At 40.7% G+C, this 21970-nt stretch overlaps 1 protein-coding gene across 1 annotated transcript in view; it reads left to right on the top strand.

The window, feature by feature from the left end:
• MAST4 (microtubule associated serine/threonine kinase family member 4) overlaps positions 1-21970 on the top strand; it is a 538573-nt gene that overhangs the window by 386860 nt on the left and 129743 nt on the right.

Consider the following 21970-nt stretch of genomic DNA (forward strand, 5'->3'; position numbering starts at 1 on the left):
ATCTCTTAGGATACTGCAATTGCAGGCGAACCTACAGGCACAGTCCACATCCTGGCCTGTGGTTGGCTAGCTGCCATTTATGTCCTGAAGTTCTCAAGTAAACTTTTGCTCTTCGAAGTGAGAACCAGCTCCATGTCCCAGGAAACTTTCTACCATGACACGGCAGTTCAAATTCCAGATATCTTTTGGAGATAATATATTAGGTTGTGAGTGAATCACCTGGGCTGGAGGGATGAGGAAGTGATGACACTTGCTGAGGGCTCCTGGGGTCATAGAATCAGAGAGGGAGAATGCTGATGGATTCACCAGGCTCGTTTTTGCCTTGTGAGTATTCACTGAAGCTGTCTTTGCTATGCTTTATTCTAATTTTAAACATTACAGTACATGTTGATGTCTCAGGACCCTGACTGTGACCTTACTGCATTTCTCCCTTGAGTCACTTAGAATTTTCTAGCTGCTGCTAGAATTCTTAGCTACTAAATTTGAAGAAAATCAGAGAAACTATCCATAGCTTGCATTAAAACATCACCTACGTCCCTTTAATACTAAATAATGGGAATCTTTAAATTAGAAATCATAATTATTAAATGTTTTGCATTTACAGGTATATGGAGGGGTTAAGAAAATTAAGTGTGTTTGTCATGGGAAAAACTGCCTGCTGAATAAAGCACTCTAGGAAATATGGTAAATGAAACCTTTGTTACCGTAAAACAATAGCCATTAAGTGACTATTATGTAATGTTATTTCTTACGTCTGATTTGGAATGGCTTGTTGATCTTGAAACTTGAGATAAAATTCCTGTAAAAATACTACTTTCATTTGGCTAATCTCAAGACTTTTGATACAATCAAAAATCAAAGACTTTTCCAAGTAGATTACCTCGGTCAGACACTGAGCCCTAGAGATATTGAAGCCATGTCAGATAGATTTTTTTGTCCATGGAAGGAGTAATGTAATTTTACCTACTTGATATTCTCTATTGGAGTACCCATCCAAATAAACACAAATTATTTGCTAATCCAAAAAATGGTTCTTTGTAAAATTAGCCCATGCTTGCTCAACCGCTCCAAAGGGCACATGGGTAGCCAACTAGCTGATAGGCCCAGTCACCTAACTTGGTGGGTTGAATGGATGATGATGAATCTGTATTTTCCCTAAACGATACCTTCTTAAATAAAGGAAGATTTTTATTATCTTAGATCTCAATGGCCATAGTGATGAAGAGTGGAACAGGGAGTGTATGGGATAGTTCAAGGGTGTTCCAGGTCATAGTTCTTCTTATGGATTCTGCAAAATGAGCTTCTTTGCTTACAAATTATAATTTCCTGTATGTTTTAGGATTTGAATTAGGGGTTAGATGTTTGGACCAGAGAGCTAGTTAGAGATAAAACTTGCCATATTTTTACTATGAGACCTATAAAATTTGTATGTAGTATTCTTTTTCAGTAGTTATTTTTTCTCTAGTCCATTTCAGATGAGTTAGCCTTGCAAATTTAGGATTTTTTTGAAGGTGAGAAATTAATAGTGGTTTGTATAAGCCTCCTTAGCCTAAGATCCCAGGCTTAGGTATTCTGGTCCCTTCAGACCCGTTCATAGATCTTAGGGGTTTTGATGTCATTTTACCAGCATCATCATTGCTAAGATGCCTTCTAGGTAGGTAGACTTCAGTTTTCTTGAAATTGTGATTGTTTACATATTATTTGATGGCTTCTTAAAAGAAACTCTTTAAATAGAAATTGTGGTTGGTCTTACATGAGACTTAACCTTAAAATTAGTGTACGTTCTCACACCAGACCTAAGGTGACTTGGGAGTCAAAAGGTACAGATAATTGAGCTGTTAAGACATTAATGCGATGCATTAATGCCATCCCTAGGAAACACATTCCGTGGAATAGGTTTTGGGTTTCAAATCCAAGAGTTCTGACTCCTTTTGATGCCATCCCTAGGAAACACATTCCGTGGAATAGGTTTTGGGTTTCAAATCCAAGAGTTCTGACTCCTGGCACTAAATAGGCATATTCAGAAATGTTGTATTCAAGCCAGAGTAAATATATATGCCCTTTCCACTTTCTTTCAGTTAGCAGAAGTCACCTCTAAACACTTATTTTGGCATTAAGGAAGCTCGTCATGACCTATTGTTCCAGAAAGATTATAGTTCTCATTTTAAGCCAGTGTTCTAGTTCCCATGTGAGTGGCATGCCCAGCCCAGAGTCGAAGAAACAAGCTTTGCTTTTCAGACCTTCCATTCTTTTAGGTGTGTCCCGCAGGCAGTGGCTTGTAGCTGTTTCTTCAGCCACGTAACAGGTTTGATTTCAAATCTATTTAATAAGAAACTAACATGTTTGGAGGGGATTCATGGCCCAACATTTATGGACTTTGTTGGGAAGTTCCAGGTGTGTATATATCTTGAACTCTATGTTAAGGTGTATTAGACTAAAATGATGTCGGTTTTATTTTGCTTGTTTTGTTTTTGCCTTCTAGTCGTAGGCTGAGTTCCTGAGGATGTCTTAGGGATTGGATCGGGACGGGATAGCCCCTGGTACTCAAGGCTTTGCAGCTCCTCATTCAATTTCTTTTCTTTGGCAGCACTAATGAGGAGTCAAGTGATCATAAACTGGCCAGAAGATAGAGCAACCAGAACCTCAGACGGGGGGATTAACCTCTGACACATGGGATGTTATTTTTATTTAAAAACACTTGGAGGGGTTATTTATGAGTTACACATCTCTGTATGATCTTTTTCCTACCTTGTGGCTTCTGGATAGCCTGAATCACCTTCTCAATCCTGATAACCTAATAACCCAGTTCGGCTACACTTGACTTCTGTGGACAGGTCTGGGGTAGGGGGAGCCATCGTGTTGCTTCATTTACTTATTTGTGTACCAAATGTTTATGGAGGACCTTTTGTGTGACCAGGGCTGAAGTTATCACCTGGGAAACAAAGTTGTGCATGGCATGATCCTTTTCTTTGAGTGGGGTTAGAAAGCAGTATAGCCAGGTAATTATAGGAAACATGTCATAACTGGCACGAGATGGACCAGCACGAGTGAAGGAAGAGGGAGAGGCAGCAATCTATTGTGGCACTTTGGTGGTATATGTTGTCTCATTTAATCTGATCTATACTACCCCTTACACAGGTGAAAACATTGAGGCTCAAAGAAATTAATTAACTGTGCCCAAATCTCAACAGAAGTAAGAGGTAAATCTGGGTAGAAACTTAACCATACTAATCAGTCTCCAACAGATACATAGCCCTAACAATATTCTGATTATTTAAAATGATATTTGTAAGGTAAGATTTTAGGTTTTTTAGTACTGAAGCCTCCTGGCAATCTGAAGACCTGTGTGGAACATAGAAGCCCTAATAATTTTGATCTTTGCTATAGAAATGCCACCTGCTGTCTGAGCAAAGAGAGTGAAAAATAGAAGTGGGTTTTACTTTGTCTTAAAATGCCACCTGCTGATTCTCTCTCAGAGCCATTAATGGAAATTGTATATATATTCTCCTGTAATTTCCTCATGTTAAAGTATCAGAGTTTATAATGGTATTTGAGTGGGTGTGTGCTTTTAAATTTGAGGTTTTACTTATGGTATAGCTCTTGAACAGCTGCTGTCTTACAGGCCTTTTGAATGAATAACATTTCTCTGCATTCGTGCTTACTTTTCGAGATTTCACTCTGTGTGTTATAAAAATCCTGTGCATTCACATGAATGTATATAATATGGATGCATCTCAGAATCCTTGCTGATCTTGTAATAGTGCATATAGCTGATTTCATAGAAAGCCAAAGTTCTTGCATCTTATGTGAGAGTACAGTATTAATGCCCACCCCCCCCCCAAAAAAAAGATGTTAGGATTTTAAAGATGAATTGCTTGTAGACGTCTTCATTTTTTAAAAATACAATAATTCCTTTTGAATATGCTAATGCTAACTACCTTTATTAAAAAAAAAAAGATGAGTTGGTGGCGTTCACTTAAATACATCTTTTCCTGGGGAAAGCCGCTATATTTAAAGAACTAAGAAGTAACTACTTTGTTATACATGACATGACTGTAAAAGAATAAAATGTAAGTAATCTATAACTTGCAAAAGGCACAAAGATTGTATCCAGAATTCTCCAAACCACAGAATCCTTCACTGGCCATCTCATGACTCTCAGTGTGGTACAGTACGTGAGCTGTTTCTGAGGAATGGCTGCCCCTCCCTGAGGATGGGAGGGAAGAAATCTTCCTTACAGGTGCTTTTTCAAACGTTCCAGATGCTTTTCTTCACAGCCACTAACCCAGGCCAAGCCTTTTTCAGGTTCCTACTGACACAATGTTTATCAGTTGTATTTACTTGTTCTAGAAAAGCCAAGTCCAGGGAAATAGGTGTGTTTCATTTTGTTTTAATGAGGTTTACTGAGTTAGAATCTACAGACAGTAAAATCATTCCTTTTAGGTTTGTAGTTCCGGAAATTTTGACAAATACATAAATTTTAATTACCGTCACGATGTCCATCCCCTGAAAAACTTTTAGGTGTTTTTTAGTTGTTTGATAATACTAATATAGGATTTGAATAAAATGGTTTGTTTTGCTGTTCCCATACTACCCCCCCTTTTTTTAAATTTTTTTTATTTTTATTTATTTATGGTAGTCACAGAGAGAGAGAGAGAGAGAGAGAGGGGCAGAGACACAGGCAGAGGGAGAAGCAGGCTCCATGCAGGGAGCCCGATGTTGGACTCGATCCCGGGACTCCAGGATCACGCCCTGGGCTGAAGGCAGCGCTAAACCACTGAGCCACCGGGGCTGCCTCCTCCCCTTTTTTAAAAATTAATTTCCATATGTTATTAAGACTGGCCTTATTTTTTTCCCTAATGTCCTTTTTCTGTGCCAGGATCCAAGCCAGATACTATGTTATATTGTGTAATCCTTTTTAGAAGTCATTTTGATGAGGAAGATGATTAACATATAGTTCTATTACTTGGTTGATAATATCCAGGAGGTACCAGGAAAATGCATAATGAGATACTTGAAAGGAAAGCATAAACTATCTAAGTCATGTGGCACATTATTAATATATAATAGTCCCTTTGAACCAACATGGGTGAAGGAGTTGTAAGAAGCCAGATTAACTATTTCCTGCTAGTCAGACTTGTTTAAAACAATCTGGAGTTGTTTAGTAAGGGCCATGAAGTGGAATATTTGGAAGGTATGTAGTTTAAAACATTGATTATGGTTGTTGGAAAATACATGCAGAGATTCAGAAGGAACCCTGGTGTTTTTCAATGCAAGTGAAGACAGAACAAAACATACATTTTAAAAAAGGTAAATTCAAGATCCTTTAATTGTTTTACAAAATAATTTATCAGGCCTTACCAGTACTTTTATTATGTTTTAATTTCAGTGGGATGTATATAGCTTTTAAAGAAAAAAATTAAACAGAATGAATGCTGAAGACAGAATGGAGAAAATACAGCTATAAAATAAAAAAATCTCCCCAAATTCTAGCACTGAAACATAACCAGTATTAAAAATGTGGGGTTGGGGATGCCTGAGTGGCTCAGTGGTTTGGCACCTGCCTTCGGCCCAGGGTGTGATCCTGGAGTCCCGGGATCGAGTCCAACATCGGGCTCCCTGCACGGAGCCTGCTTCTCCCTCTGCTTATGCCTCTGCCTCTCTCTGTGTCTCTCATGAATAAATAAATAAACAAAATATTTTAAAAATAATTTAAAAAACATGCAGCTTTACAGTGGTTTAATTTCCAGAAAATTAGGTGTGTGAGGTTATCCATGAAGTTGTGTGGAAGCGTTTAAAACCATGTTCTGAAAGCCACTGAGCTAATGCACAGCCTTACCTTCTGTGGGAGTGTCCATGGCCTGCTCTCTAGTGTGCAGAGTGAAGGCCAGGCCGTGACACCAGTGATGTCACCTTGGATGGTCTCCCTTTTTAGGTTCTGTTTTTCTCTACTTGTATTCAGATCTCTCCTGAAATGTTCTCTTTGAAAATACTAGTGCTAACTCAGAAAGATTCCAATTACCATCTCCCCACAGACTTAAATGTTAAACCTCAAGTTCTAAACTCGATCCCTTATGTATGTGAGCAGGCTTGCCAGATGGCAGGCCAATTAATATATTTTTGCAAGGTGTAGAAATGTTTTTTCTCCATAGGGGAACAATGAATCCATCTGCTCCACATCTTCCTTTCCCCTCTGTCCTTTGGGGAAAATCATCATTTAATTTTCAGAAATAATTGTGCAACTCTCTAAGTGCTACTTTCTGCTTTTTAAAAGGAGTTAGTTTTAATAATTGAAACTTTTTCTTAACTGTAAGGATTCAAAGAACCCTATATCATGGATTGAAAATATATGGACATCTGAGTGGCATTCAGGTTATTATTTCGTTTTTGATTGTTGAACATAACACAATTGTGTTTAAAAAAAAATCATTCAGGCAAGGTTTAACTTGGAAAAGATGTTCAGAAATCTGTAGTCAAACCCCCTCCCTTACTGTGAGATGAGGAAACTAATATGTAGGCATCACACTTTCAAGCTGGTCAGCACCTTGGAACCTGGATGTTCTTGCATCCTGGTCTTCAGGTTCCAAATTTGGACAACCGTGGTGAAAATAGAACCTTTGATTTCCCAGGAGGAATAAAAAGAGCAAGAACCTTGAATAAGGTTCACATACAAGTGACTGCATACTCGTTTTTGTTGCCTCTTCTCCATTGAGTTGCAGGCACCGAACTGTACACACCACCCTTATCGTTTCTTTACAAACTCAAGTGGCTTTTCACATCAGCAAGTGATGATTAACTGGTGGTGTCTGTGTGTCGCCTCCAACTTTGTAGAAGTTCCTGAAGGACAAACGCCACGTCCTTCACTGGCATTTTTGCTGTCCTCCGTATATTGTCATAGGTAGGCATAGATTGGTTAATGTAGAATGAGAGGAAGGATTTAGATTTATCTTTTTTGTCCTTTCACTCCTATTGACTTCTGTTTCTGTTTTCAACCTAAGAGATGCTTTTCAAATGGAAAGAGTTCAGACTTAGGCTTTACCTTGGTTGAAGTCCTGACTCTGTAACAAACTAGACCTGTGGCCTGGCAGGTCATCGTACTTCTGCTACTTGGTTTCCTCATCTTTAACCAGGAGAAATAACCAGCACACCTTTTGGGCCTTGTGGAAGATCCAAGCTCGGAGGTCAGACCTGATCTGGCCTCCTGCGTGTCTTCGTACATGAAGCTGTTTGGTTCAAACTCAGCCACCAATTCATTTAGATATTGCCTGTAGCAACTTGTGCTAAAGTAGCGGAAACCAGTCATTGTGACCTGAGATTCTGGCCTGCAAAGCCAAAAATGTATACTACCTGGTCCTTTACAGGAGATTTCCCCAGCCCAGAACCTCCGGCAGTGCCTAGCAAATGTAGGCACTCAGCATGGTAATCTTACCTTGCCTTTAGTCTTCCTGTTGATTATTTCCAGTTCATTCTTTCTCTTTGGGCCCTCTTTATTTTTTCTTTCCTTTTTTTTTTTTTTTTTTTGAGATTTTATTTATTTATTCAGGAGAGACAGAGAGAGAGAGAGAAGCAGAGACACAGGCAGAGGGAGAAGTAGGCTTCCTGCGGGGAGCCCAATGTGGGACTCGATCCCAGGACCCTGGGATCACGCCCTGGGCCGCCCAGGCATCCCTCTTCAGGCCTTCCTTAAAGATAGTTCTGGTATAGCCTTCTCATACGTTCCTTCCAAAGCCCCTATCCACCTCTGGAGTGTGGCCAAAGCCTTGAGCCATGACACAGGACAGAACACGTTGAAAGAGGTATCTTCACAACTCCCACACCCTGGTATACAGCATGTCCAGACTTGAATTGGGTGGTGTTCGTGTTGCAGGAATAGAATTTGCCGTAATCCAAGTGTAAATACACGCATTCTGTGTAGCTGGCAACATGCCCCCAAGTTAGTTTAGATTATTTCTTACTCTCTTACCAGGTGTGTCCGATCTATACATCTTCAGAACCTTCCCAATGCAACCCCTCCTGGACTTTTTTTTTTTTCTCATTTCTAAAGATGTTAACAAATTACTACGAATGAAAAATACCATGTTTAGCAAAGGACCTCCTTAGCAAAGCAGGAGTTTTCTGACTGAAACGATGGGTCCATTGGAGAGAGAAAGTTCTCGAAGGAGCGATTAGATTTTTCTGTTTGTTGATTTTGTTTTGTATCTTAAGCAAAATGAACTCAGAGTTCTCAGCAGTTTTGATTAGGGACGCCCTGGTGTCTAGTAGAAAACTAAAGATGAGGAATAGACTGGTGGAATGTGTCCAGGGAGGACTTGGTGATTGATGGGTACACACCAACCCCCACAATTGGTGAAGAGAAAGCTGGCGGGGGGGTTGGTGGGGAGCTTTCAGAGAGCTTTAAGGGCAATTACATGTGCTTGTTATTTTTTATTTTAAAAATATATTGACGGAGGGACGCCTGGGTGGCTCGGCGGTTGAGCATCTGCCTTCAGCTCAGGGCGTGATCCTGGGGTCCTGGAATCAAGTTCTGCATTGGGCTCCGTGCAGAGAGCCTGCTTCTCCTTCTGCCTGTGTCTCTCATGAATAGATAAATAAATAAATCTTTAAAAAAGTATATTGAGGGATTTTTTTCAGAATCATAAAGAAATTCAGTGTTTTAACATTCCCTGTGTCTCTAAAAAAAGTACTGTCAAGGGATGATAAGAGCATTACCTCAAATTTTGTAAAAGTCCTTCTTGACTGTCTTTGCTCTTCTTTCCAACGCATTTCAATGTTTCTAGTACTTCTGTACAGGCCTGTTAGCATCTATCCCAACATGTTATAATTCTGTGTGTACTTATCCGAATTCCCAGCTGATGTTGAATGTCTTGAGGCAGAGACTTCATGCCAGCATGGTACCTGGCACATAATAGACACTTGATCAAGGTTTATTGAATGAAAGCACTCCATAGTGAGCATATTCATGCACAGAGCCTTGTGTGTCTTTTGGAACTATTTCCTTAAGATAAATTCCCAGAATAGAGATTTCTAGGCCAAAGTGACGCGCATATATTTATGAATCTTGGTGTGTAATGCCAAGTAGCTTTTATGTCTAATTGAGATTCTTTCCAAGGTTGTGCCTCTCCTGTTGCATGGTGTGTTATTGCTAGATTGGCAGTCTTGATGTTCCACAATTTCCCTAGCAAAAGAAATGGAAGGAGGGTACAGCATTGCCACATTTAAGTATGGAATGAACATTGCATATGTTTTAGGATGAAAAGCTTCTAAAAGAATCAACATCCCTGCTGTGGAACTTGGGAAATGTAGGGAGTAGGCAGCAGGGGCAAGGTATAGGATGAAAGATAGGTTACAGGGACAGAGCACTTCAGACTTTTACTATATTATTTTTTAAATTGCTTTGAACTTTATATTGTTATCATTATTCCAAGAAAGCGTTTAGATATTATTATTTGCTTTTTCCCTCTCAACACGTTTAATGTTCAAATATGAAAGATTACTAAATGCAAATTGCTGTTAATGCACACCCCAAGGCCTGCTTTTCTCAAGGTTTGAAACTTTCTGTCTACTGTATTATGCATTTCTGTCTTCATTTCATCTGATTTGTGTGTGAAGTAAGATTGGGTCTCTGTGCCGTGACGTTGGGTAGCTATAGCTTTTTTTGAGTTTGATAGTTTGCTCTCCCTCATCTAGTATTCGACTGGCTCATGAATTACCAATGATAAATAGCAGTATCTACCTTTTGGTACAAGTATGCTATTAATGAACACATAGAATCACCTAAGTTTGTGGGGGCTAAGCTGAATAGAGCAAAGGCAGTGTTCAATTAAAAATACCCTGTGTGGGGATCCCTGGGTGGCACAGCGGTTTGGCGCCTGCCTTTGGCCCAGGGCGCGATCCTGGAGACCCAGGATCGAATCCCACATCGGGCTCCCGGTGCATGGAGCCTGCTTCTCCCTCTGCCTGTGTCGCTGCCTCTCTCTCTCTCTCTCTGTGACTATCATGAATAAATAAATAAAATCTTTAAAAAAAAAATACCCTGTGTGGAAATTGAGGAGTCCAGTGAGTAGGAAGGTTCAACCAACGTTCTATAGAATTTATGAGGGTTCTGTGTTATATACTCCATCATATATATGGATATGGATATGTGTCTATATGATTTGCTTGGCTGGGAAGTACAGGGAAAAAATGTGCTGTGTTTTCATCACTTAGTTTACTGAGCCTGTTGGTAGTAAAGCCTGGAAGTATATTAAAACAAACAATAGGAACATGAGAGTAGTAGAGGCACTTGTCACCCTGAAGGACCCAAAGGCCAAGACCTGTGGGAATGTGGTTGCATCCTCTGTTCCTTATGTAGTAAGTCGTGTCCTTACTTTAGAGGAGCCTGTTTCTTTTAGCATCTTGCCATCAGAGCATCGTCACCTCTTTACCATAGCCACATGCACTCCCCTAATTAACTATGGCCATGAACATGAAGAAATCATGTGCTGCACTTTCCTACTTACCAGGCTTGAATTAACATTGTCAAACTGAAAAATAAGATCTTTGACGTAAAAGGAAGTTAAGGAATTAAATTGATAAAGCGCTTCTCATTTGCTAGTCTTACAACCATCTTCTTTCCTAGAGTTTGTGTTTTAAGGATGAAGGTTTTGAGTCTGTTCTAAATACAAGGAGTGGCAAGCAGAATTTATTCTAATCCTTTCAGCAAATGGAAGCCATTGCTTCTCATGGCCTACCTACCACCTTCAATTTTGCATCTTGGGAAGAAGAAATTTTTTGGAAGAGAGAGGGAACTATGAATGCTCTTGAGTGTCGTGCCCCATGACTGCTAAAACGTCCTCTCATGGTATTAGCATCTCAGCGGGAAAGAGATTCTTTTTTGGCTTTGCAGTTAATAAATGCCTCCCTGTTAATCTGGATACAAACTTTTAGCCTAAGACCTGTGAGTGGAGCAAAGTGTTGAGATTTGATTTGTCTCCTTGTTGAAAGGTGGTTCATGTGACCATAAGAATGCTTCCAGGTTAAAAGATCCTCTCCCAAATTAGATAGGAAGCTCGAAGCATAGGCTGTAAGCATTTTTTCCTCTCTTGGTTGCTGCTGTGGATCAATACATTTTATTGACTCTTCCAGGGTTTGCATGCAATTTTCTATCATGGTCGTTTATGCTAATCAGCCTGAAACAGAATCATTGTAAATTCATAGCCCCTTAGGCACATTTTCCCCTCCTGTAATACTTGAAATCACGGAATTCTGTTCAGAGGAGATGAAAAAAACAATCCATCATTTTTTGTGACACATGGAACTGACATACATGTGGATGGGAAAGATTCCTTCCCTCCTTCTCTTTGGGCTCCGCCTTATATTTCCAATCTGATTGCAGGTGAAAATGAAGTTCACTCTGACCACCCCTCCCCAAAACAAAAGAAAAGGTTTAAATTAGCCAGTTACCTTTATTTGTGGAAGTCCAAATATATTACATTAAATATAGAAGGTAGAACAACTATAACAAGTTCTCTTTTACTGTTTTTACATACGATTATTAAAAGTTATCTTCATCAGGAAGGAATGTTTATGTAATTACTGTAAATTATCAGAGTTGTTACTTGAAGATGTATAAGGATATTTATTATCTACATATTTAATGATACAATTCAGATAATTAGTGTAGAAGACAGCAGTTTTTTACTTTAATGCTGTACCAAGATAGATGACTACGGTTCACATTTATTTGTAGCACAGAGCTCATCAAAATATATAGTTATTACAAAAACAAAGCAAAATCTGTCTTGACCAGTAGCTCATGAATAAGTGTTTTATTCTCTTCAGAGTCCTAAATGTGCCATGGAAGCAAAGTCGACTCTGGCTGTATTTCCATATCCCTGTGCACATCCCCAGGTGAAGGCAAATGTGTTAGGCTAGTCTGTTTTAAAAGCATTTCAGACAAGAGACCTCCTGGGTTCTTGGAAGCCATGCCTCAGTGGAGGATGTGTTGTTAAGGCCACCTGTGAGTTTAAGAAGGTCTGCCTCAAGCAGGGGAGATGTCCTTTGGGGGATGAGGCACGGGATGTGGAGTTGGGTGCAGTCTGCCCTCCATCCTCTGCATCTGTTTGTTCATGAGTTCAGTAAATATTTGCCGAACACCTTCCTTATGATGGGCGCTGTGCTAGGGAGGGAGTGGTAAAGGAGACAGATGGCCTTGCCCTTTTGAAAGCTCACAGTTTCATGGGAATTGCAGTGGGGAGGAAGACGGATTCACAGAAACTCACAACATTGTGTGTGATTGTGTGTCTGTGCTTACCTCTCCTAGCCACTGGTGGAGAGTCACCAGGGAATGGAAATGGTTTTGAAGGCATCCCAGGGTTGTGTAACTGAACACGGGTTATGAGGGAAGTAAACCCGGTTGGTGGCTGAGAGAGGAGCCAGTATATGGTGGAGGAGAATATTCCAGGTAGAGAGTCCTTGGACAGATTAGGGTGCTGCGGGCCTGGAACTGACTCCTGGCAAGAGAGGCTGATGAAGGGTGTTGCCTAGGACAGTGAGTTACAAGACTCCATTTGCCCATTGGAAAGATCCCTGGTGTTGGAGGGGGAATTGGAATGGGGCAAGGAAGAGGCCAGGCTTCTAGGCCAGAGATGGTGATAAGATGGCCGTGTTGGTGGCAGTGAGCATGAAAGAAGATGGAATCCACGGGACTGGAAGACCAGTGAGATGATTAAAGTGAGAAAAGATGAGACTGGGAGCACAGGAAACAGGACAGGTTGAGCAAAGATTATAATTTTGGTCTGCTCCTGTAGATACCCGAGTAGAAGTGTACAGCTGACTATTGGATGCAAGGGTCTGGAACATAGGAAAGAGTTCCAGGCTGAGAATTGAGAGTCATCCACATAAAGATGAAAGATTAGATTCTGTCCCTGGGTCTAGGCAGCCTCAAACACCGAAAACTCCTGGAAGAGAAATATTCCACAGTGATCAACTTTGATATTTCTCTAGAATCTAATCTTTCATGCCCTCTGTGTTCCCAGGTGAAATGACAGTGAGGATAGGAGATGATTTGCACATGACTTAAGTAGTGAACCATATACTCATCTTTTCCATAGGGGTGTGTGTGTTTTGTTTTTGTTTTTACGTAGGGGTAGTGTTTCGGATTTAACCATCATTGGTCATAGAATCGTACAGCTACTAAAGTTTCATGGTACTGCTGGTGTTTTCCTTCTAGTTAGAAGTATCTTGGGGAACCTTACCATCATGTATATTCTTTCTCTAAGGAAAAAAAATCAGGATGGGAAGATATGATAGGAGTTGAGTAAGACACTGGGGTTACAAAATTCTGTGGCATAGTCATAGTGTGTTTTGATTGTTGGGTTTTGTTTGTTTTGCTTTTTTACCTTCTTTCTCTTGAACAGAGGGTATTTACAAGTCTTCTCTTGGCAGGACACCTGGGTGGCTCAGTGGTTGAGCATCTGCCTTCAGCTCAGGTCATGATCCCGGGGTCCTGGGATCCAGTCTCATAGCAGGCTCCCCACAGGGAGCCTCCTTCTCCTTCTGCCTGTGTCTCTGCCTCTCTGTGTGTGTCTTTCATGAATAAATAAATGAAATCTTTAAAAAAAAAAAAGTGCTCTCTTGGCTGCATGATTTCTGGGTCCTTAAAGAGGAAAAATGTGGTGGACAGAATGGTGGTTTTAGATAGAGAGCCTAAATTTGCTTATATGGGGAAAGAGGAGGAGGAAGCAAAATAGAAATTAATTATCACGGAGTTTATAAGTTTATAATCTGATATAAATCACATCATTGAAATGGCTTTCGGGACGCCTGGATGGCTCAGCAAGTTGAGCGTCTGCCTTTGGCCCAGGATGTGATACCGGGAGTCCTGGGATCGAGTCCCACTTCGGGCTCCCTACATGGAGCCTGTTTCTCCCTCTGCCTGTGTCTCTGCCTCTCTCTCTCTCTCTCTCTCTCTGTGTGTGTGTGTGTGTGTGTGTGTGTGTGTGTGTCTCAAATGAATAAATACATAAAATCTTAAAAAAATGAAGTGGCTGTGCTGTATGTACAGGTGTATACAATATTGATCCTAAGTAATCTCAAGACTTAGACATTTTTATACATTTTAAACTTCTCTGATTTACAGACTACAGAACTTCATGTAATGAAATTTGTTTAAATTGAAAAATTTAAAACTTTTCATGTTACAAAGTTGAAATGTTACAAAGTTGAAATTCACTATGATTTCACAATTAAATGTCAAATGTTACTATATTTTAGGAGCATGTAGAGAATTGCAAATCCAAATTCCAAAATAAGTGCATCTATTTTTTTTATTACTTCAATGTTTCATACACATGTGAATGAATATCACTCTCTTAACATTTGTATAGGTTTTCATTTAACAAATAACTGTTCAGGGCAATATGATATAAAAGCTCCGTAATTAATTCAGTAATTCCGTGATATGATACCTCTCTTCCAAATCTCATTTGTGATCTCAGGCAATATTTGATGGTTTCAGGTTGTCCTTTTATACTTTGGCTTGAACCAGGTTAGTACTGAGTGAAAGCTCTGAGTGGATCTTCTGATGGTCATTGGATAGCTGTTATAAAATGACATGTTCATCAGTTTGGTTCTTGGAGAGGTACCCATAACCCTGGTGGCAGAAATAGATCATCTGAGTGACATTTTAAGTCAGGAAAAAAAAAATAGCTTTTCCTTTCTGTCAACTGTCATTCCACAGCACTCTTGAGGCAAATTAGTAAGAGTCCTAGAGGTGATATTTGGGAGAAGGCCTAATCTGTATACAGTAATGAGATTGTGATTTCAAACCCCTCCCCTTCTGTTTTGTAGTTTCAAGTGGCTTTAGTTTGAAACGTTAAGACCACATAAGCTTTATATATTTGGAGCACCTACTGTTTTGTAAATGTTCTTGGCCTCAGCACTTTCCTGTCTTAAGTGCTTGTGTCACTTTCTTACAGTGTTTGATTTTATAGAGCCTTGGGTGTCTCAGTAGCTGTAATTTTTATTCAGTATCTTGGTTCACTAGAGCATTGTGCTAAAGAGGCCAAGGGCATGAGTGTTGATCCCATACTAGTCAACTTTTAAAATGAAAATTATTCTTCCTACAGTTTCAACGCGAGTTTCAACGGGTGCTATAGAACTGGCTGAAAATATTTGACTACTTCTGTTCAAAGTATGGATGAGGCTGCCAAACTCATCGACTATCCTGGGGGAAAAAAAAAAAAACAAAAAAACAATGTCCATTGGGTGGAATCCTTCCAACTGGGGATAGTCTTTTTTCCCATGTGAAGGAAAGCATTTACCTTTATCTGTGGATAATCTCCCACTAGAATAAAACACATGCATTTCAACAGACACATTTTAATGTAAGTTCCAGGAGAATGGAGACCATCAGTCTTCATAGCAAAACCCCATCCTGGTGTATTCTGCAGAGACAGAAATGATCAGCTTTCACTGTCTGCCACAGCAGAAAGCACCGGGCATTTCCTGGAGTGGATGGCAGAGGGGGGTCATCTCTTGCCACCTTTTTAACCTGATTTATTGCCTTTGAATTTTTTAATAAGGACATATTTTAAGTTCTGTCTAGGGATTGAGCGCTCTGATCATTCATGCAGTGAACTTTGAATAAGTTGGTAAGATTGGCTGGACCCTATTACCATAATGGATGGTGACTATTTGACATTTACAGTGGTATGCTCCATTTGCACTAAAATAAATGAATTTGTATTTAAAAATAATTTACCAGGTTGTTTTTTTTTTTCCTGCCAGACCTAAAATAGAGGTTATTTGCATTCAAAGCTAAAAACTGAAAAACTGCATGCAGACTTAGTGAAATTTGTCGAATATATGTTAATTAGTGCGGCCCCATTAAACCAGATTGCACCGATCTGTTAGCTGGAGAAAGAGCCAGAATCACCTTGCTCTCATGTGCCTAAACTCATAAGTTACTAGATTTTCTAACTACTCAAGGATTTTTATTAGGTGCATGTTACCTGTCCGGCCTGTTGATCCTACTGCCTACTGACCTGTTTATCGGTTAGGTTGGTGGCTGTCTATACCACGTCCGTTTTAATGGGAGCACTGATTTGTATAGGCCTTCCTGGTGGAGCGTTAGATCACTGGTATCCTTTGCTGCCCATGATACATGTGGAAATGAGTCAGTGGAAAATTCACTTACTCATCATGACCTACTTCTGTCACTTGCGTTGAAGGTGTGCTTATTTGTCAAAAGCCATCTGTCCCCCTTCCAGAAACTCTTGCTCAATTGCTCCTTTAACCCTTTAGCCTATAGATTCTTTCTGAACGTCCTCAGTTGCCTGAATCTGGTTATCGGTAATGCTGTGGCGCATGTAATCCGTTTTAGGTTGACCTTTGGAGACCAGGGTTAGTCTGACCTTGTGCTGACCATGTCAGCACAGCCTGATTGCCCTTCCCCACCCCACCCCCATCACTGCTTTCTAATGAAGATTCTAGGCTTTTGAGGAGAAACCACAAAATGGTAACTTTCACTTAATTTGAGAAAGGAAGATTTATTAGGCCATGGTTTATTATGAGCACGCTCTCCCCTGCCCCATTTTTCAGTAGAACTTTCCTTTTCTCACTTTTATTAGCTTATTCCTAGGCTCATGTGTCCAGCGAGGTTTGGTCAAGGATAACTTTGTTGTGCCCGGTCCCTCGGGGCACACGAACACGGAGATGAGTGCTTGCCTGCACAGAGTTTGCACTCTGCAGAGCTGTGAAGGGTCGTTTTAGCGTGAGACCGCTCTTCAATTCCATTTTAAATGTGGGGAAGTACAGAATATTCCACCCCAAGACCCAAACACACTTTATTGTTGTCACATCATTGCTGCCTGTCTTGGCAAGAAGGTTCACCTGTGTCACACGGTCATGTGTGTCAGTGTCTGAAATCGTGTCCCATAGACATGTATGCAAATACGAGAGGATTTATAGAGAATAACAGAATTCTAAACTCCAGGAAAGGAAAGTGATGAATATTATTTTATATATTTCAGTAAGTATGACTAAATGTGCATGCGTATGGCCACTGTAATCATAGAAACAAACAGTAGCTCAGATTTATTGCTCTTTCTTTCATATCCAGTATTGCACCTCAAAGTCTTAGATGTCATATGCCGTATTTACACATTAAACAATATAAACCTCAATTAAGCAATAATTACAACAACTATTTCATCTTAGAATAATATAAAAAGGCTTTTTGCCCTGGTCTCACCATATTTACAGACTCACGGGTTAGAAATGAATTGTCATACATAAAGAAAATGTAGGGAGGAAGTAAATGGAAACCAGCATTTAATGATAGGATAGTATTCTTTTTGAAATCCATCTCATTCTTGGCTGTTAATTACTTTACTCCTTACAAAAAAAAAAAAAAAAAATTCTTACTGTGAATAGTTCACCCTTAAAAAAAAAAACTCTCTTGCTGACTTGATAGCACTTTTTAAAAAGTGGCACCTATTTACATTAAAATAACCAAGTGGAATTTTGTTCCTTGCTAACTGACAAAGTTGTGAGCATTAATTTGTTTGGATCTTAACTTCTTTGTACTTTTTTCAGGTTGTTACAGATACTTCTGCTTTTGGAGGAGACCTTGTAGGGAAAAAAATTAGGATCCGACTGAGTTCCTTAGTTGAGATTCATTACAACACAGGCATGGTTTATATTGCTGAAAAATGTCCTATACTTTTTAAACTAAGAACCAGAAGCTTCTGCTCAAAGTCATAAGTGAAACAGCCAATTCTAAAGTAACCGAGAGCCAGTTAAGCTGAATTACAGTGTGGAAGCAATGATGTGTGGTGCCCTATGAATTTTGTCACATTCGAATGATCTGGATTTTGCAATATGATAACTGATTAACTTTGATTCTACTGTGGGAAGACGGTCTGCTTGTGTTCACTTGCTCATTACAGTTGTAACCTTTATCTTTGCTTTTGCAACCATTGTCTGTGATGAGCAAAAATAAGTTAAAGTTTCAGCGGGAGGAATCAGTTTGTCAGGTAATGTGGCTTTGTGAACCTGTGAATCTACATCGCTATATACCGTCCATCTGGAAATCCATAGAAACAATGAAGTCTAAGAACAGGTTTTTACACTGTGTTACATTTCATTATACATACAACCCTGCTCATCTATTTGGTTCTCAATGAAAGAGGCCCTTCATGGCAGCTTACTCTTCATACCAGACCACATTTCAGACAAGAGATTAGAGCATAAGCCAGTTGGCCAGTGATTTAAGTATAAAGTGTCTTACCTGGCTTTGCACAATCTCTTCATTTAAAACTGCCTGCCTAAAAGGCTTATTTCTTTTGTGGTGGTGTCATCACGGGCCACACCCGTGATGAGAATTTGGAATTGTTCCTTAGAGATTATTCCGATGTTTTCTGCTAAGCTGTCTTTAAGTAAACTATTGAGAGGCAACAGATCCTTTCTGAGCCCTGACCTCCTATGTGATTAAAATGCTCTCTGTCACCACGAAAACCTGGCATTTCTGCAACCTTTGGAAAAGGCTAAGGAGGGAAATGGATGAGATCCCTGCCAAGTGATACTTGCAGGCATTTGAGTGGGGTGTGAGGCAGAGGGGGAACAGGGAACTGTGTAACCGTGATTCCAAAACCACAAGATACCCCTGTTCTCCCTGTGGTGCTGGATCCCTAATCTATGCTCTCCCCACCCCGTCCTCCCATCTGTTCTCTACCCCTCACGTTCCATACTGAGGACCAGGGGCTACGTAATAACAGATGATTCGGTCTATATAACTAATCCCAAGACTGGGAGCTTTCTTAACGAGTGACCCTAGGTTCTGCATTGTGACTTGAACTTTGTCAGTGTGCTGCATGTTGAACGGGAGATGCTCGATGCTCCAACGCAATATGGTCATCACCACCTCAATATAAATTCAGGAATTAAAGCTCCTAGAGGAGTGACAGTATTTAACAGTCAATGCTGGGAAAAGCTGATGTCTGTAGAGTTGTTTATTGTAGTAGAGGACCTGGTTTTGTCTCTACAAATAGTGTGTTCTCCGTGGATATCCTAAAAGGATAGTCTTCACTTAGGGAGTATATTTGTGTAATCGAGGGGGTTAGTTGATGAACCCAAAGGTTCTCTTGAAGGATGGAAGGCCTACGAGTTTAAAAGGAACCAGTGAGGGGATCCCTGAGTGGCTCAGCGGTTTGAGCGCCTGCCTTTGGCCCAGGGCACGATCCTGGAGTCCCGGGATCGAGTCCCACGTCGGGCTCCCGGCATGGAGCCTGCTACTCCTTCCTCCTGTGTCTCTGCCTCTCTCTCTCTCTGTTTATCATAAATCAATCAATCAATCAATCAATCAATCTTTAAAAAATAAAATAAAATAAAATAAAAAATAAAAGGAACCAGTGAGATTACCTACTCTTGCTTTCAAGTCTCTGCAGCTCCAGGGTTGTATGGGGTGTTTTCATTGACATTTTAAGGTAAGGATACCTTTTTTTCTCTTGGCTTTGCTGTTTGTCAAGTTGACCAGGCTTGCCAAAGTCTGGCTCCATCCCCCGCATGTCATTAATAACTATTAGAATTGTGCTGCCCTGGCTTTGATTAGCACTACTGGGTCTGCGCAACCAGAAGCAATCCGACTGCAATTAAAGGGGTCGCTGCGATTCCTTCCATTAGCAAGCCCTGTGGTCAACATTCTGTGCTAAGTTTCTGTTTTCGCGTTTAAAATTGGGTTCTGAGGAAAGATGAGCTTTTGCTGAAATCCTAAAACTGACATTTATTGATGATGTCCTGAAAGAGACACTTCCCTGGTGTCCTGGGTTGCGGCAAGTGAGTTAACGTTCACTGGTTGTTCCCACCAAGGTGATCTGGTGTGGCTTGCTTTCTTCTTTTCTTTCTTTCTTTCTTTCTTTCTTTCTTTTCTTTTCTTTTCTTTTCTTTTCTTTTCTTTTCTTTTCTTTTTTTTTTGTTCTCTCCTTTCGATGCTTTCTTTCTTAAAAGTCGCTTTATTGGGGTTGGTTGACATAGAAAAGGCTGTACATATTTCATGTATACAACGTGATGAGTTTGGAGATAAGTATGTATTCCTGCAGTCATCAGCACAGTCTGTGCCCTACTACACCTGTTTGGTGTAGCCTCTCGGAGAGGGTCAAGTGATGTGGAAACCAGTAGTTGCCTCCTACTCATCTGAGTTGTTTACAGTAAAAGCCTACGTGGGATGATGAGGCGTGTTCTACGCTGGGGTGTGGTGTTCCTGGATGCCTCCAGTGGGCATAGACATCCTTAACTGGCACTCACCAAGCAGGCATGACTCCTGTTCTCTAAACTCTGTCCTGTTCTCCTTTATCCCTCGGCCACATGCATGCCCACCACATGGCCTGTCATCTGGTACCCCTTGGAGCCCTGCGTGGCAGAGGAGGAGACACGCACATCTTGGCCCCTTCTGTCTGTTTGGGCAGGTCCTCCCATTCCATTCCCTGCAGGAGCAGAACTCACAGGCTCTTTTGTCCTCACAGATGAACCTGCATAGAGATTTGCCTCCTTGGCTGCCTCTCGACTTCTGCTTCTGCTCCTGAAACCCAAATTCCCCGCGACAGGCCCTCTAAGTCCTAGGAGCCAGACTCTGCACACAAAGATTTCTTCTTCAAACTTTGCATTCTTGCCTGGGGGAAGGAAGACCCCAAACTACTATCTCCATAAACCGTCCTGTCACAGGACACATCCATGGTCACTCTCTACCTCCATCCATCCCCCTTGAGAATCATGGCTAGCAATATTTTAAAAAGGTGTATCTGCTTTAATTTTCAGATCACACACGTATTTTTCCAGATTGAGAGGCTCTGGCATCCGGGATAGGCACCGACACTCCAACATTCCTGCCACTGTGGGGTGATCACCATTATCATTTACGGAGGTTTCCTTCCAGTCCCTTTTCTTTTGCCTGTTTGTCTATTTGAAACATGTTTGATCTCACGTTTGTCCTTCACCTGTGTCTTTGTAAGCGTTTTTGGAAGAACATCCCATCCTGTAGTCACAGCCTGGCTTACTGCGCTTTCTCATTCAAGGTTTTTTAGGAGAAAAGACTGACCATCCTCGTTAGTGTTAGTTCACAGTGACAGGTCCAAAAAAGGATGCACATGTAGAGGGAGAGGGGTGGGAAAACGGCTTGACTAGAAACAAAACAACCTTCCCCAGAGGAGGGAATGCAGTTAATTCTAGAGGATTGTCAAGTGATCATAAGAGGAAAACAGTGAGTAGACTTAGCACAAAGGTCTTATTACAAATTCCAGCTCCTGCGTCCCACCCCTGGGCCAGGACCCACCCATGCCCGCCTCCGGCCTGGAGCCGCCTCGGACCCCCGCCCCCCCCCCCCCCCCCCGCCCCCCGCCCTCTGTTCTAGACTTTGCCATCATTGGATTTCAGGCCACGGTGACTCAGACAGAACTAGGTCTTTATTGTGGGAAAGATTTTTAAAAATAGATATTTCATTTAGCACGTAAAACGCATTTGGAGGACAGAATAAATGACCAAAAAAGGAGCTCTCCTAAGAAAAGTTGCCAACCCTATCTCTATTCCTGAATCTGATCAATTTTTTAAAAACATTTCAAAAAAAAAAAAAAAAGATAGGGAAGTACCTTCCTTCATTTCTCTACAAATTGATTAACTTTTTCATAGATGAGTTAGAGATTAATCTTGTTGAGGTGAAATCCGATCTTGCAAGAGGAGGTAGAAATCTAATCAAAGTTCTTTCTCTAAGAGGAAGTTCTCACAGTTGAAAAATGACTCATCTCTGAAGCCAGGCTGCGAAGCGAGGGCCGGGCCGGGAGGATTTGGGAGATAGACTTATCATTCGTAATTAGCGTGCCATTAACTCTTTCTAACTGTGGCGCCAGACTTGTTGCCAATTCTGTTGTTTTAGACTAGAAACAATCTTTTATTTATCCTGATTTTCCTTTTATATATATATATACACATATATTTTTTT

Source organism: Canis lupus, chromosome 2 (assembly GCF_011100685.1).
Source record: "Canis lupus familiaris isolate Mischka breed German Shepherd chromosome 2, alternate assembly UU_Cfam_GSD_1.0, whole genome shotgun sequence".
Classification (NCBI taxonomy): domain Eukaryota; kingdom Metazoa; phylum Chordata; class Mammalia; order Carnivora; family Canidae; genus Canis; species Canis lupus.